This window comes from Sus scrofa, chromosome 2 (genome assembly GCF_000003025.6).
Source record: "Sus scrofa isolate TJ Tabasco breed Duroc chromosome 2, Sscrofa11.1, whole genome shotgun sequence".
NCBI classification, from domain to species: Eukaryota; Metazoa; Chordata; class Mammalia; order Artiodactyla; family Suidae; genus Sus; species Sus scrofa.
Window position 1 is genome coordinate 103,445,784 of NC_010444.4, and position 18,919 is coordinate 103,464,702.

General features: G+C 35.6%; 1 long non-coding RNA gene across 1 annotated transcript in view; it reads right to left on the reverse strand.

The window, feature by feature from the left end:
• The window catches only part of LOC110259692, a 49,664-nt gene continuing 47,494 nt past the window's right edge, over positions 16,750 to 18,919 (reverse strand). Inside the window, exon 3 of the long non-coding RNA XR_002342061.1 lies at positions 16,750 to 18,313. This is a non-coding gene — a long non-coding RNA (uncharacterized LOC110259692). The remainder of the gene's footprint in view (positions 18,314 to 18,919) is intronic.

The window sequence follows — 18,919 nt, forward strand, 5'->3', positions numbered from 1 at the left end:
GCTGAGATATGGAGGCTTTGAGGACCAGGGAAGAGAGCCAGAGGAGTCAGAGAGAGCAAATGGGGCAAAGACAATTATGCCTGAGACTCTTCCCAGACACGCAGGGGTAAGGTGTTCTACTCATCAAAGTTTACAAACTTGTCTCCAGAATTGCATGTATATTTAATATGACAAACTATGTACATGAATGGGGAAAAACTAAGCTCTTATGCTGACTGCATATAACACAGGCTTAAACTGGGAATTGAAAAATTGATAAAAATAGGATGTCAGTATAAAAGTAATACTATTTATAGCCATGTATTCAAACTCCTCACCATTCAGGCCCAATTGTGTTCAAGTTATTAATTACATGCACAGTAGTGAATATACTACCTACAAACATTGTTCTTTTTATTTAACTAACTTATCTTTATAATACTTAACCCATATAGTTTAGGTTGATGCAGCAGGTTTATCTCCTTGAATTTTTAAATATTTTCAGAACTTTTGCTCATACACTGCCATTCTCCTTGTGACCTTGGGGTACTCCTTCTAGTCTTCCCTTTCCTTGACTGAAAATGACAATTAGCTTAGGTCATTGCTAAGACCTAAGAATCTTAGAACCTCGGAGTTCCCGTCGTAGCGCAGTGGTTAACGAATCCGACTAGGAACCATGAGGTTGCGGGTTCGGTCTCTGCCCTTGCTCAGTGGGTTAAGGATCCGGCATTGCCATGAGCTGTGGTGTAGGTTGCAGATGCGGCTCAGATCCCGTGTTGCTGTGGCTCTGGGCCTACAGCTCCGATTCGACCCCTAGCCTGGGAACCTACATATGCCGCAGGAGCGGCTCAAGAAATAGCAAAAAGACAAAAAAAAAAAAAAAAAAAAAAGAATCTTAGGCTCTAACAGCCTATGAATTCAAGTATATTTGCATATGCAAATTTTCATGTAAGTTCTGAGAACAGAGGGAAGGAAATTATATCAACACATGATTTTAAATCTTTGAATTTTTTTCCTATAAGATTTCACATTAAAAACGTTTTTAGTAGTACTAGGCTAGCAAAAAATCAGGGCATAATTTAATCCCTGGAAGAATTAGTTCTAAATATATATTAGGTGATAAGAAGGTAATAGAATAGTCACACAGATGCTTGTATCAGTGTTCTACTTCAGTCATAAAAATAGAACCCAAGGGAGATCTTCAGGATCTTAAAAGAGGTCCTAAAAGCTGCCCTATCACTATGTATACTTTCGTGGTCATGGTTCTTAAATGTTGGTATTTGTCAGTACCAACTGGCAAACTTGGCACATAGCAAGGCTCAGGGTCTATCCTACTTCAACACCTGGCCCTCTGTACTGCTTTATTTGGTGGTGATACATACCAAAGATTAAAGACCACTGCCCTGGTCTATTTACCTTTCCACTCACCTTGACCAGTGATTCTCAAAGTTTTCTGCACACTAATGTGACCTAGGGTGGTTTTTACAAATCCTGATGCTTAAGCCAGATCCCATAACTGAATGAGAATCTCTATAAGGGGAAGCCAGGCAGCAATACTTTTTAATAACTCCTTGGGTTATTGCACTGCACCACCAAGTTTGAGAAGTGACCTTCTCTACAAAGTTCTTCTTAAACTTTAGGAATCTTGTTAATACAGATTCTGATTCAGTATGTCTGGGATGGGCATGAGGTTCTGCATTTCTAAAGAGCTCACAGGAGATGCTATTGTTGCCAGTTGCTGCAGGTCCAGGACCACATAATGAGTATAGTCGTGAATGACAACTGTATCTCTTATTCTCTTTCCCAACCCCCAGCGGCTCCTTCCCTACCCAGGAAATCAAAATTTGGAACTTAGAAATACAGAAGTCACGGAAAAAGAAGTTGTTGATTTTGAGAGTGCTGCTGATGTAAAGATATTTAAAGTTGGAATAAACGGTGAACTGAATGTCCTCTTTGGATGCTATGATTAGTTGGTCATTGGACTGGTATGATGAATATCCAGGAAAATGGCATTTAAAAGTTAAGTCCAAATGAGGAAAATCTTTTTTAAAGTGTTCAGCTCACTTAATATTTGGAAATAATAAGAGGTGAGAGAAATAAAATAATGCTAAAATATTGCTTATGAGAAACTTCTCCTGATGAAATCTTCCTATTTTAATAAAAAGCTCCAGTTTGAAAAGTGATCTATTAACTGTTTAAACTTAATTTCTTGATTACTATATTTTGTAACCTTGAAATAGGGAAGTTCTCTTAATCTATTTAAATGTATCTTGACTTGCTTGAGTAAGAAGTAACTAAACAAGAATGATTTCCTTAAACCTTAATGATTTTTTAAATAACTCATTGAATTTTCTCCTAAATGTACAGATACATGTGTAAATGAAAGCTGGGGATGCTGTACAAAATATGATTGCTTCAGTATACATCTTTATGTCTTTGTGTTGCTCTGTTATCAATTCTAACTGTCCTTTTAATGTAAATACATATTTAACTGTGTCATAATAATTATTTTTATTAGTTTCTGTAAGACTTTCCAGAATGTGTTCCATACAACATCAGAACAGCAACACTTACCATTGTATTCAAATAATACTTGGAAACACTATCTGTGTTTCTCTGAGATTTGTGCTGCATATGAGCATGTTAACAAAGGCTGTGTTACTAAAGTCTCTTGCAAAAAAAAAAAACAAAAAAAATACAAAATTAATTAAACTTCTCAACCCTCTCTGGGCCACTGCTTTCCCAAACTTTTAGTCCATATAAATCTCCTGAGTCTTTCCCTGCCTCAGCTACATCAGCATTCTTTGTCTCACATTTAGTAAAATGCAGCTCCAGGGCCATGGCCCTAATAATAGAGGTTGAGGGAGTCAGAAATCATCTTGATGTGCTGTTTCTCACAATTTACTTTCTACTCCTTCAAAAATATCTATTTGAATATATAAATATATATAAATAGTATGCATGAAAATGATTTCTGATAAGAAAGGGTTTCAGGTAATTAAAAACCTGGGATAATTAAATTATGTTCTATATTTAATTAATACTTTTCAGTAATTAAATGAACTTTTCTTCTAACTGAAGGCATGTCTTTAGCTGATTATTTGAAAGTGCTTTCCAAAGCAATAAGTATATCTGTTGAAGCAGGATTTTGAGAAGTGGGTGAAGTTGGACTCTACCTGCCTGACATCTGTATCTCATTCTACTGATGAAGAATAAGCAGGGACAACAGATTTACAAATTAATTATATTATAAACTAATCATTGAGGAAATCAAAAGTCTAGAGCCCTCTGCAAACTTAGGAGACATGTCAGACATCTTAGGAGACAAACTCACAGAATGGGAGAAACTATTTGCAAATGAATCAACTGACAAGGGATTAATCTGCAAAATTTATAAACACCTCCTCCAGCTCAATACCCAAAAATCAAACAACCTCATCAAAAAATGAGCAGAAGATATAAATGGACAATTCACCAAAAAAAGACATACATATAGTCAAAAAACACATGAAAAGATGTTAAACATCACTGATTATTAGAGAAATGCAAATCAAAACCACTATGAGGTACCACCTTACATGGGCCAGAATGGCCATCATCAAAATGTTTATAAGCAATAAATGCTGGAGAGGGTGTGGAGAAAAGGGAACCCTATTACACTGTTGGTGGGAATGTAAGTTGGTGCGACCACTGTGGAAAACAGTATGGAGATTCCTCAGAAAACTAAAAATAGAATTACCATTTGATCCAACTATCCCATTCCTGTGCATCTATCCAAAAAAAACCTTGGCTTGAAAAAATACATGTACTCCAATGTTCATTGTAGCACTCTATACAATAGCCAAGACATGGAAACAACCTAAATTTCTATCGACAGAGGAGTGGCTAAAGAAGATGTGGTACATATACACAATGGAATATTACTCAGCCATTAAAAGGAAAGAAATAACAAGCATTTGCGGCAACATGGGTAGACCTAGAAATTATCATGCTAAGTGAAGTTAGATAGTGAGACACCAACATTAAATGCTATCACTTACATGTGGAATCTAAAAAAAAGGACACAAAGAACTTCTTTGCAGAACAGATACTGACTCACAGACTGTGAAAAACCTAAGGTTTCTAAATGAAACAGGGTGGGAGATAGGGGGATATGCTGGGGGTTTGGGATGGAAATGCTGTAAAATTGGGTTATGATGACTGTTGTACAGCTATAATTGTACTAAAATTGAGTAATAAAAAAAAATGAGACACATCAGTGTTTGGCCTAGTCTACAACTGTAGTTAGATTGGAATGCTTGATTAGTAGATAATACCAATCTTTTTTTTTTTTTTTTTTGATCTTTTTGGCGCCACACCCTTGGCATATGGAAGTTCCCAGGCTAGGGGTCTAATCGGAGCTACAGCTGCCTGCCTATGCCACAGCCACAGCAACACAGGATCTGAGCCATTTCTGTGACCTACACCACAGCTCATGGCAATGCCATATCCATAACCCACTGAGGGAGGCCAGGGATTGAACCCACATCCTCATAGATACTTGGGTTCGTTAACCACTAAGCCACAACAGGAACTCCCTCAAACATTTTTTTTTAACACTCTTTTTCTTCTTTTGATTTTGTTGTGTCTTCCCAGCCTGGGTCCTATAGGCATGATACAGCAGATCAACACACAGATGCCACTTTTGCTTTATGTATGCAACCAGAACAGTGAGTACAGTCTCTGCTTCCTGACAGTCTGCCTCTTGAGCCCTGGAACTGGAGAAATTACAACATGCCTCCCCAGTATTGAAGCAGCAGATGCACAGTCAAGAGGAGCCAAATGCTATGCCTTACCCTGGAGCCAGTAGGACATGATCAGGCTGGTTGAAAATGGCAACAAAATATTAACCTTTTCTCAGGAAAGCTGAGATGCATAGAGAAAGAACAAGCGCTAGAGGAGATGAAAAAGAAGGGAAAAATGGAAAGAGCAAAGGAGACCAGAGGTAGGGACAGCACAGGTAAAAGGCAAGCAGCAAGTCCTCTGATAGCTCAGGAAAGAACAAACGGTAAATACACCTAGACCAACTCTGTCATGCGAAAGTGAGACAAAGAGCCTCCTGGTCCTCAAAACTTTAGCAATGGAAGCATTTACTCATTTACTCATTCATTCATTCATTAAAAAAAATGGTGACTTCTCTCTGAGGAAGAGCCTAAATTTGATTCACTTCCAAACTCCCACTTCTTCTACTGCAGTGGACCAAGGCTATAGATTCCCTGATCAGCTGCCACGAAGGAAGGGTCACTACATTTTTCTGACCATATATACTCAGGAGTAGGAAATCTGGCAATGATAACATAAATGAATAATATTATTTTTATGAGAAGGGAATGACAGCAAGGATGAATGGTATCTGAGGACCAAGCCCCTGTCTCCAACCTCCCACATCCATGTGTAACATAAAGCCCTCTCCCCACCTGTAGATAATAAATAAACCCTGAACAGGAAACAAAGAATCCCAGAATTCATAAAGAAAACTCTGCATTGACTCCTGAATTTCTAAAAGTAAGTCTCTTATCATTGGGTATCTTTAGGACTCAAGATAGAAAAAAAAAAATACAATTTTCACATATCTTGTTTGAGGCTTAAAAAAGGCTAGGGCCTTATGTTTGTTTTGAAAGAGGCACTGAAAAATATCCATTCCCAGAATTTTCTAGTTAAAATTTTGACAAGATATAGTACCTCTATTTAATACCAAAATGGCATTATGTTTCCATAAATATAATTTAGTTCTTTCCTACTTTTGAAAAAATAACTTATTTTAGACACAAAGTCTCATATTAAAGCCTGACAATAAAATTAGATTTTTCAAAAAACTGTATTACAATCCCATAGTTTTTAATTTAGTTTTACAATGTTCAGATAGTAATGTGAATAGAAATGGTGACTCAATTACTTTTCAAGTGAAATACCTTGATGAATATATTCATTTTCTTCTGACAGGGAATTATTATTGCCTTAAATTCAATCTTAGCCCTGCACATGCTGTGGGGATTTTCATGGCTAAACTGTTTTAAATTATCTTATGAGTCATTCACCTTGAAAAATGAATGCACTTTACCCATAATAAGGCAGAATAATATGTTGTAGGCTGTAGATGACTTCAAATTTGATTTTCTAGAGATATTTTATTAAAACATTTCCCTTAGGTGGCTAAGAATCATGCCTCTTGATTTACTTCAGGGTCAGGATTGGGACACTGGACTGAGCTATGTGTATTTGTTCATTCATTCAGCAAATAGAGAGTTTAGCAGATAAAGGATCAAGGCCAGAAGCTCTGTTAAAACCAAGATGAGCAAATCAGTCTTTAGGACTAGAAGTCTACTGAGGAAGGAAGGTCCAAGCAGTGTTCTTAGAGGTTAGGATTAGGGCCACTAATTTCATGATTGATGTTATTTGCTCTCTGCCCTGGTTTGAAACCACATATGGACAGAAGGCAGGGGATAATAGAAGCTAAGACTCTAGTAGAAATAGACCAGAAGTCTGCAGGTAAATCTGATTAGATGAGGCCAACAAAGAAAGGCTAAACTTGCCTTAGCCTCATACTTATTAAGAATGTGTACATTATAGGGTTCAAAATATTATTCCAAAAAATCAGTATCATTGCCTTGCATACTTATATCTAGTTAGAAGTATGTAAAGATGGAAAAAATGGCAAGAACTAGAAGCTATAAAAGCACCTTTTAGGTAAAATGGGAAGTTATGACCTGCTTAATTTGCTCAATGGACCCATTTTACCCTATCAATGATTTGGATAATATGAGTTGTATTTATTCATATTGTAAACTAGGGAACAAACTTACAAGGGCAAATTTACTTTTCTATATGGGCCAGTGGCAGACATAAATTTGGAACTCACAGTGAAGTGGTTTTAGAAAGATTGTTTTTTCTATGCAATATTTTAAATTTTGTTTTGTAAGCAGAGTGTCTAAGGTGGTAGGACATAGCATTACAGGTGTGAATATCCATCAACCTCAAAGTACTTAAAAGTTCTTAGAAAAGATGATTTTTCTGCACCTTATAAAGGTAAGAAAAGTAGTGCAGAATTTTATCAATGGTAGTAATTGTTTTGTGCCCAAAGGGGAGGAATCATTTACTTATAAATAATGATAAAAGATGGGTTTTTGAAGGACACCACCTAACTGGAAGAAATCATAATCATGATCATTTCTGACTCCTTCCTGCGAGTCTAATAATTCTGCTCTAACCAATGTCCCCCACCCTCATCTGAATAGATACATACATATGGGTATGTTACCTAAGCTAATTACTTAATCCTCTTCAATTTTACTTTCCTTATCTGTAAAGTGGTAGTAATAGCTTCAATCTCCTAAGTCTGTTGGGAGAACAAATGAGAAGATCACGCAAACACTCAGCATGGTGCATTATCTAGCAGGTAGTAAAAGTCAATAAATAATTGTAGCCATTGACACAACTTAGTACTATTTTTTTATTCAATAGATGCCCTAATCATGATAAAGTGTTCTATACCCACAATTTTACTTGGATGTATAAACAATCAGATTAAGCAAATCATACACATAAATCATTAAAGAACAGTGTTGTAAAAGAACTCTGAACACTCTTAGATTTTATTTTCATTTTTTTTCAAGTGAAATATATAGGGATTTACAATAACAAGATATATGTGTTTCTAAAAAACTTGAATTTTGCAAAAATTACACACTAAAAATAAAAGAGCCTATGGGAAATAATACCATTAAGGGCACAATATTTAAATACAATGGAACTTCAGATGTGAGAGAGAAAGTGGCAAAGAACACATCTGAAGACAATAGGCTGAAAACTTCCCCAACCTGGGAATGGAACAAATATCCAGGTACAGGAAGCACAGGCAGTTTCAAACAGAATCAACCCTAAGAGGACTATACTAAGACATGTTGTAATAAAAATTTCAAAAATTAAAAAGGAGAAATTAAAAGTAGCAAAGGAAAAGCAACAAGTTACACATAAGATAATTCTTGTAAGACTCTGAGTTGACTTTTCAGACAAACTCTTCAGGCTGGAAGATAGTGCATGATACATTTAGAGTGATGAAAGGAAAAACCTACAACCAAATACCCTACATGGCAATTATTCAGATTTGATGGAGAGATCAAAAGTTTTACAAACAAACAAAAGCTAAAATAGTTCAGCACCACCAAATCAGGATTACAATAAATGTTAAAGGAACTTCTCTAAGTAAAAAAGAAATGGGCCACAACCAGAAACATGAAAACGATGGAAAGGAAAAGCTTAAGGATAATGGCAAACATACATTAAAGTACTAAGTTGACCACAGACAAACCTAGTAGGAAGTTTGAAAGACAAAAGTAGAAAAATAATCTATATCCACAGTAAGTAGTGCACACAAAACAAAAAGATGTAAAATATGATGTCAAAAATAGTAATTACGAGAGAAGGAAAGTAAAATGCAGGGTTGTTAAGATGTGTTTGAAATTAAGAGATCAGAACTTAAAACTTAATATATATATATATAAAATACCTATATTTATATTTATATATATATTATACCTATAGATATAGATTGTTATATGTAAACCTCTTTTAACCATAAACCAAAAATCTTTAACAGATACACAGACACACAAAAAAGGGAAAGGAGTTCAAACATAGCACTAAAGATAATTATCAACACAAGATATGAGAAGAAAAGAAACGAAAAGAACTGCAAAAACAATGACAAAACAATTAATAAAATGGCAACATTTGCCTACCAATAATTACTTTAAGTGTAAATGGACAAGATGCTCCAATCAAAAAATGAAGAGAGGCTGAAAGGATACAAAAATAAGACTCATGGATATGCTTCCTCCAAGAAACTCACTTCAGATCCAAATACACACACAGAGTGAAGGTAGGGGATGGAAAAATGAATTCTTTTCAAATGGAAAACAAAAGAAAGCCAGAGTAGCAATGTTTATATTCAAAAAAATAGACTTTAAAACAAAGATTCTAACAAGAAACAAAGAAGAACATTACATAATATCAAAGGATTAAACCAAGTAGAAGATATAACAATGAGAAAAAAAGAGGAAATAAATACGTAAAATAAATACTAATAAACATAAAGGGAAAAACTAACAGTAACACAATAAAAGTAGGGGAATGTAAAAACCCACTTACATCAACAGACAGATAATTCAGACAAAATCAATAAGGAAACATTAGCCTTAAATTTCACATTAGACTAAACGTATATAAATAAAACATTGAATTCAAAAGCAGCAAAATACACATTCTTTTCAAGTGCACATGGAATGTTCTCCAGAATATATCATATGATAGGACATAAAACAATTCTCATACTCCAATTTTCTTAGGAAAATCAAGTATATTTTCTGACCACAAGGCTATGAGACTAAAAATCAACTACAAGGAAAAAACTGCATAATTCACAAACTTGTGATGGCTGAACAATATGCTATTAAATAATCAATGGATCACTAAAGAAATAAAAAAATAAATGACAAAATACCTGGAGAGAAATGAAAATGAAACACAGTAATAAAGTATCTATAGGATGCAGCAAAAGAAGTTCTAAGAGGGAAGTTTATAGTAATACAATCTACCTCAGGAGACAAGAAAAGTCTCAAATAAACAACCGTAAACTAAAGGAACTTCTTGAAAAAGAAGGAAAAAAAACAAAACTCAGAGTTAGTGGAAGGAAAGAAATAATAAATCTCAGAATAGAAATAAATGAAATAGAGACTAAAAAAAAAAAATAACCCAACAGAAAAGACCAATGAAACTAAGAGCTTGTTCTTTGAAAAGATAGACAAAATTGATAAACCTTTTGCCAGATTCATCAGAAAAAAAGGAGAGCTTCCAAATCAACAAATATCAGAAATGAAAAAGGAAAAGTTATAAACAATGCCATAAAAACACAAAGGATCATAAGAGACTGCTATGAACAATGATACAGCAATAAAATAGACCTAGAAGAAATGGATAAATTTATCCTAGAATAAATGGATAAATTCTTCACAATGTACAATCTCCCAAGACTGAACCAGGAAGAAGTAGAAAATATGAAGAGACCAATTACTAGTAATGAAAATGAACCAGTGATAAAACATTTCCCAACAAACAAAAGTCCAGGGCCATATGGCTTCACAGGTGAATCCTTCTCTCTTTATAAAACAGTTAACACCTATGCCTCTTGAACTATTCCAAAAAATTACATAGAAAGTAACATTTCTCAATTTATTCTACAAGGCCAGTATTACTCTGATACAAAAATCAGACCAAAGTACCATGGAAAAAGAAAATTATAAGCCAATATTACTGATAAACAGTTATAAAAATTCTCCAACAAAACATTAGCAAAACAAAAGCAACAATACAGTACAATCATATAGTACATCAATTGGTATTTATACCATGGATGCAAGGTTGGTCCAATATTCACATACCAGTCAGTGAGATACAATCAATTAACAAATTAAAAAATAAAATTCATATCATTATCTCAATAACACAGAAAAGCTTTTGACAAAATTCATTTTTTGTGTGTGTGTGTGTCTTTTTAGGGCTGCACCTGTGGCATATGGAAGTTCCAAGGCTAGGGGTCCAATCAGAGCTATAGCTGCTGGTCTACACCACAGCATCAGCAACAAAGATCCAAGCCATATCTGCGGCCTACACCACAGCTCTCGGCAATGCCAGACCCTTAACCCACTGAGCAAGGCCAGGGATCAAGCCTGCAAACTCATGGTTCCTAGTTGGATTTGTTTCCATTGCGTCACAATGGGAATTCCCTTGACAAAATTCAATATCCATTTACAATAGAAACTCTTCACAGGGATCAAGATGGCAGAGAATTAAGACATGGACTGTACCTTCGCACTTTCTCCAAAAAATACATTTGAAAAAAAACAAAAAAACAAAACCTACATATAGAATGTTTTGCACAGACCATCTACTGAATGTTGGCAGAAGACATGAGACTTCCAAAAAGGGAAAGAAAACTTCCATGTAACTGTCTAAAACAAAAGGAAAAAAAGACAGAAAAAGAAGATAAAAAAAAAAAAGGAATCAGGATGGGACCAGTGCTCCTGAGAGGGAGCTGTAGAAGAGGAAAGGATTCTCACACAACTAGCACCTCTGCCTGGCAGGGAGATCAGCCTGGATAGAGGGGGAGACTCAAAGCCTCGGAGAAAAGCACAGCAGCCAGTCTGAGGAGGGTGAAGAGACAGAGATCTTTACAGACTGTCAGTATCACACAACACAGTCTGAGACACCTGGGCAGGGGCACTGAGTGCTGAAACTCAGGCTTCAGAGGTAATTTCCGGGGAGAGGACTAAGGACTAGGCTGGCTGTGTGGAGACAGCCTGAGGGGCTGGAGAGCAATGTGCCAAGCTGAGGGATTGCAGGAGGAGGCTTAGCCCATCAGAGAAGCAAAGTGCTATGGTTAGGGACTGTGAGAGGAGAGGGGTGGGACCACCATAGTAACTTCTTTCTCTGCCCATGTGCAGGCTCTCAGGCATCAGGATGCCTCTTCTGTGGGCTACAAGGTCAGCTGCAAACTGCTGCAGCCATCTTGTATTCCAGAGGTGGGCACAGCCCAGCACTACTGAGAGTTTCATGCCAAGCAGTGCCTGCCATCCTAGTCACCCCAGGTGTTGCTGCTTCTGAGGGCCCTGCAACTGAGTGCCCTCCCACTGCCCCCACCTCCCTGGAAGAACACACAGGCCAGGCAGCTGCACATGCCTTATCAAACAGATAATGGCCTGCCCATACTGAGGAAACAGGCAGCAAACATCCACAACAAAAAGCAGCCCTCAGGCAGCCCTCAGGCCAAAAAAAAAAAAAAAAAGAAAAAGACAGGAAAATTGTAATTTTAGCTAAACTCACAGAGTAAGAAAAATATAAACAAAATGAATAACCACAGGCACCACTCCCAGTTAAAATAACAGGAGAATTCCCCTGAAGGAGCAAACAAGGAGACACACCTCTGCAGTCTAAAAGACACTAAGTTTAGAAAAGGAGGTAATGAAAATACTGAAGCAAATGAGAATGGTTATCAACAGTAATGCAGACTACTTTAAAAAGGACTAGAAACTAAAGGAGTTCTCGGAGGGCAATTCATAGTAATATAGGCCTTCCCAAAAAGCAAGAAAAATCTCAAATCAACAGACTAATTGCTACCTAAAAGAATTAGAAAAAGAGAAATAAAATCTAAAGTCAGCAGAAGGAAGAAGATCATAAAGATTAGTGAAGAGACGTTCCAGTTGTGGTGCAGTGGAAATGAATCCGACTAGGAACCATGAGGTTACAGGTTTGATCCCTGACCTTGCTCAGTGGGTTAAGGATCTGGCATTGCCATGACTGTGGTGTAGGTTGTAGAAGCTTGGATCTGTGTTGCTGTGGTTCTGGCATAGGCCAGCAGATTAGACCCCTAGCCTGGGAACCTCCATATGCCACAGGTGTGGCCCTCATAAGATAAAAGACAAAAAAAAAAAAAAAAAAAAAAAAAAAGGATGAGAGAAGAAATAAATAAGAGATTCAAAAAGCAATAGAAAATAAATCAATAAGTCTAAGAGCTGGTTCTTTGAAAGGGTAAAGAAAATTGGTAATGCTCTGGCCAGACTCATCAAGAGAGAGAGAGAACCCAAATAAATAAAATAAGAAATGAAAAAGGATAAATCTCAAATGATACTGCAGAAATACAAAAAACCATGAGAGAATACTATGAGCAATTATATGCCAACAATTTGACTACATAGAAGTGGGCAGCTTTCTAAAAATACACCCTGCCAAAACTGAATCAAAAAGAAACAGATCATTTGAATAGACATATCACTAGAAATGAAATTAAACATGTAATAATAATTTTTAAAAACTCCCTACAAACAAATGTCCAGGACCAGATGGCTTCACAGGTGTTCTATCAATATTCTATCAAACATATTAGGAAGAATTTATACCAATCTGTTTTTTCCAAAAGATTGAAAAAAAGAAGAAACACTCCCAATGACATTTATGAGGCCACCATCACCTTAATACAAAAACCAAACAATGATACTGTCATAAAAAAAAAAATACCTAGGAATAAACCTGACCAAGGAGGTGAAAGACTTATATACTGAGAACTATAAACATTAATCAAGGAAATTAAAGAGGATTCAAAGAAATGGAAAGATATCCCATGCTCCTGGGTTGGAAGCACCAATATTGTAAAAATGGCCATAAAGCTAAAGCAATGTACAGATGTAATGCAATCCCTATCAAATTATCCATGACATTTTTCACAGAAGTGGAATAAATAATTCAAAAATTTATATACCATAAAAGACCAAAAATTGCCAAAGTAATCCTAAGAAAATAAAAAACAAAGAGGGAGGAAATTCTTCCAGACTTCAGACAAATTACAAAGCCACAGTGGTCAAGACAGCATGTTAATGGCACAAAACCAGACATGCAGAGCAATGGAACAGAACAGAGAACCCAGAAATAAACCCAGGCACCTACAGTCAATTAATCTTTGACAAAGGAGGCAAGACTATCAAATGGGGAAAAAAGACAGTCTCTTCACTAAGTGGTGCTGGGAGAACTGGACAGCTGCATGTAAATCAAGGAAACTAGAACACACCCTCACACCATGCACAAAAAGAAACTCAAAATGGCTAAAGACTTAAATATAAGATAAGACACCATCAAACTCCTGGAAGAGAACCTAAGCAAAACATTCTCTGACATCAACCTTATGAATATAGTCTCAGGTCAGTCTCCCAAAACAATAGAAATAAAAGCAAAAATAAAACAATGGGACTAATCAAACTGACAAGCTTTTTCACAGCAAAGGAAACCATTAAGAAAAACGAAAAGACAACCTATGAAATGGGAGAAAATAGTTGCAAAGGGTGCAACCAACAAGGACTGAACCTCCATAATATAAAAACAATGCAAAAAACTCAACAACCGAAAAACCAAACAACCAAGTTGAAAAATGGAGAGAAGACCTAAACAGACATTTTTCCAAAGAAGACATACAGATGGCCAGCATGCATATGAAAAGATGCTCAGCATCAATAATTATTAAAGAAATGCAAACCAAAACTACAATGAGATACCACCTCACACCAGTCAGAATGGCCATCATTAATAATTATACAAAGAGCAAATGCTTGGGAGGGTATAGAGAGAGGGAATCCTCCTACACTGTTGTGGGAATGTAAATTGGTATAACCACAATAGAAAACAGTGTGGAGGTTCCTCAGAAAATAAATATAGAACTACCATATGATCCAGCAGTCCCACTCCTAGGTATACATCTGGTGAAAGTAAAAACACTAATTTAAAAAGATAAATGCACTCCTATATTCATAGCAGCACTATTCACAATACCCAACACATGGAAACAGCCTAAATGTCCATTGACATGAATGGATTAAGAAGACGTAGTACATGTGTATATACAATGGAATAATACTATAAAAAAGAATGAAACATTGTCATTTCATCAACTTGGATGTAACTAGACATTATACTAAGTGATGTTAGAAAGAGAAGGACAAATACCATATGTATTACTTATATGTATAATCTAAAATATGATACAAATGAACCTATTTATAAAACAGAAGCAGACTCACAGAGAACAGACTTCTGGTTTTCAAGGGGGAGGGGAGAGGGAAGGTGATGGATTGGGACTTGGGGGTTAATAAATGCAAACTGTTACATTCAGAATGGATAGACAATAAGGTCCTACTGTATAGCACAGGGAACTATAGTCAATCTCTTGGGATAAACCATAATGGAAGATATTTTTAAAAAAAGTATCACTGAGTCACTTTGTCAATGCATCAGAAATTGACACAACATTGTAAACCTACTAACTTTAATAAGAAAAAAAACTCTCCATAAAGTGAGTATGGAGGATACATGCCTCACCATAGTAAAAGCCATCTAGAGTAAGCCTACTGCTAAAATCATACTTAATGGTGAAAATCTGAAAGCATTCCACCTCAGATCAGGAACAAGAAAAAAGTGTCTATTTTTGGCACTCTTATTCAACATAGTATGGGAAGTCCTGGCCATAGGAATCGTTAAGACAAAGAAATAAAAGGAATCAAAATTGGAAAAGAAGAAGTAAAACTGCCATTGTTTACATTGACATAATACTATACGTAGAAAATCCTAAAGAAGCCACCAGAAAAACTACTAGGGCATGTCAATGAATTTGGTAAAGTTGCAGGATTCAAAACTAATATACAGAAATTTGAGCATTTCTATACAGTAACAATGAACTATCAGAAAGAGAAATTAAGAAAAAAATCCCTTTTACTATCACATCAAAAATAAAATACCTAGGAATAAACCTACCTAAAGAAGTTAAAGACCTGTACTTAGAAAAATATAAAACAATGATGAAATATATTGAACATGATACAAACAGATGAAAAGATATACCATGTGCATGGATTGGAAGAATTAATGTTAAAATGATCATACTACCTAAGACAATCTGTAGAGTCAATGTGATCTTATCAAAATAACAATGACATTTTTCACAGAACTGTAACAAATAATTATAAAATTTGTATGAAAACACAAAAGACCCCGAATAGCCAAAGCAATTTTGAGAAAGAATGGAGCTGGAAGTATCATACCTCCTGACCTCATATCATACTACAAAGTTACAGTAATCAAAACAGTATAGTACTGACACAAAAACAGACACATAGATCAATGTAATAGGATAAAGCCCAGAAATAAACCCATATGCTTCTGGTCAACTGATCTGTGACAAAGGAGACAAAAATATACAATGGGGAAAAGACATTTTCTTCAGTAAGTGGTGCTGAAAAAACTGGACATCTATGTTTAGTAGAATGAAATTAGAATATTTCCTCATATCATTTATAAAAATAAATTCAAAGTGGATTAAAGACCTCAATATAAGACCAGAACATAAAACTCTTGGAAGAAAACAAAGGCAGAATACTCTTTGACATAAATCATAGCAATATCTTTTTGAATCTGTCTCCTAAGGCAAAGGAAACAAAAGTACAACTAATCAAATGGAACCCAATTAAAATCTTTTGCAAAGCAAAAGAAATTATACACAAAATGAAAAGACAATCTACAGAATAAGAAAAAATATTTGCAAATAGTATGATTGAAAAGGGGATAATATCCAAAATATATAAACAGTACATACAACTCAGTATCAAAAAGCAAACAACCCAATTAAAAATGGGGGAAAGAATTGAATAGACATTTTTCCAAAGAAGACATACAGATGGTCAACAGGTACACCCAACATAACTAATCATCAGGGAAATGCAAATCAAAACTACAATGAGATGTCACCTTATGGCTGTCAGAATGGCTATCATCAAACAGACCACAAATAACAGATGCTGCTGAGGATACAGAGAAAAGGAAAACCTCATACACTGTGGGTGGAAATACAAATTTGTGCATCCACAAACGGAAAATAGTGCAGATGTTCCTCATAAAAGAAAAATATAACTATCATATGATCCAGCAATTCCACTCCTAGGAATATCTATGAAGAAAATGAAAACACTAATTGAAAAAGATAAATGCATCCAAATGTTCATAGCAGCATTATTTATAATATCCAAGACACAGATGTAACCTAAGTGCCCATCAATGAATGGATAAAAAAGATGTGGTATACATCATACACACACACACACAATGTACACACACACACACACAATAGAATACTACTCAGCCATAAAAAGAATGAATTTTTGCCATTTGCAACATGAATGGACCTAGAGGTATTATGCTTAGTGAAGTAAGTCTGAGGGAGGCAGGCAAATAATGTATTTACCACTTATATGTAGAATCTACAAAATAAATGAACAAACATAAGAAAACAGAAATCTCACAGATATAGAGAACAATTAGATACCACTGAGGAGGTGGGGGCAGAATAAGGGTAGGATATTAAGAGGTACAAACTATTACATATAAAATGAACAAGCAACAGAGGATATATTGCACAGTGCAGTGAATATAATTAATGCTTTATAATAACTTAATTTGCACCTTAATCGATACAAATTTTGAATCACTAGGCTGTACAGCCAAAACTAATGTTGTATATCAAGTATATCTCAATTTTTTAAATGTAGCTTTGAAATCAATACCTTAATAAAAATAACAAGAATCCAAAAAAGAAATTATGCTACTATGGTTAAATTTCCATGGGCATTTGCCATAGAATCTCAGTCCTTTCAGAGTTCTCGTTGTGACTCAGTGGTTAAGAACCTGACTAGCATCCAAGAGGATGAGGGTCCAACCCGTGGTCTTGCTCAATGGGTTAAAAATCTGGCACTGAATGAAATGAATGTCCTTGAAGACAAGCACTTTCATAAATTTAACCAAAATTTAAAATACAATCTGAGAACAACCTAATTTGCCATTAATTTCTCTTTTAATATGGGATAAATGTCTTTAAGCTTCTTCCTCTCTACCTGAAACTCCCCAGAGAGCTTACTTAACACAGAAAATGCAGTGATTCTTGAAGTATTGAACAAGCCACATTTCATACAAAGGAAAGGCATTTCTGCAGAATTTTTAACTTTTAGATTAAGTTTTAAGGTACTGTCAAGTTTTTTTCTCGAATTGTGAGAAAGCTTGGCTCTAATGGCTTTGAAACACGAATGTGTTGAGGAAAATTATGTGTGAACCCACACAACCTCCACGATACACTGACCTCATTTTCCAATTCACAAATACATATGTTAAGTTACTCAAACAAGGAAGCCAGTAGCATGAGGTGGTTCTAACATGTTAGCAACCTACTAAGCAAACCAAAACCTACAGGTTTTATAAATACCGCAAAGTTAAAAAATGGAAAGCTAAGGACAACCAATCACAGCCAACTGGGCTTTCCCAATAAAGCAGTCACTTAAACTATAACCAATCAAATAATTTCCTTGCTTTGCCTCTACTTTTTATCTATGAAATTCTTTCCCCTAGCTCCTCTTGGTAGAGTATATCTTGCCACTTCTGGTCTGATGCTTCCTCATTCAAACTGTCGTTCAACTAAACTCTTAAATATTAAAATATTTTTTAAAAGTTTAATATGCTTCAGTTTATTTCTAATGCATTCGAGTGAATGAGCATTAAAAAAAAAATCACACAGGATAGGCGAACAGACTACATGTCTGTATCATCATTGTTACGACAAGTTAAATGAATGTACTCACCACCAAGCCTTTTTGCCTGTAGAAAACCATAATTTCAATCAGTGATAAGGGAAGTTGAAGAAGTATCCAATAAACTTGAGCTGCAAAAATGTAAAGAGAAATTCTGTCAAAACTACTTTCACAGGAGACATCGAATTTCTCACTCTTCAAACTATTGTGTATCAGGAAGTCTTTGGAGGAAAAACCAATCCAAGTGGGTGGGTAGAGGTATGTTCCCTCTGGAGCTTCCTTGGTGAATTGCTTCCTTTGATTTTAGGCTAAAGAGTATGGTTCTTTCCATGACTCAACAGCAACCAGACATTTTGCTCAAAAAAAAAAAAAAAAAAAAGTGGTGATGCAGTCTTGAAGTTTTGGCTCACCACCAGAGGAGATGGCAGCAGGATTTTGGCCACCCTTGGGTTATTTCTACCTCTCCCCACTTATTCAACAGCTCGAGTTACATTTAGATCTGCTTTCATAGTCCAGTGGATTTGAGTTCTAAGACCTCTCTTTCTTGGTCTGGTGGGTAAAAGGGAGTAGACGTATACAGAGGAAGGGAATTCTCAATTTTCTGGTAATTAGTGCAAATGTACATATATACATATGCACACATATACACACACATGTTTGTGGTTTATGTTATCCTTCTCTAGTATAAACCCAGCATATCACTTGTGGACTATCTATCTGCCTTTCTGCCCCTGCCC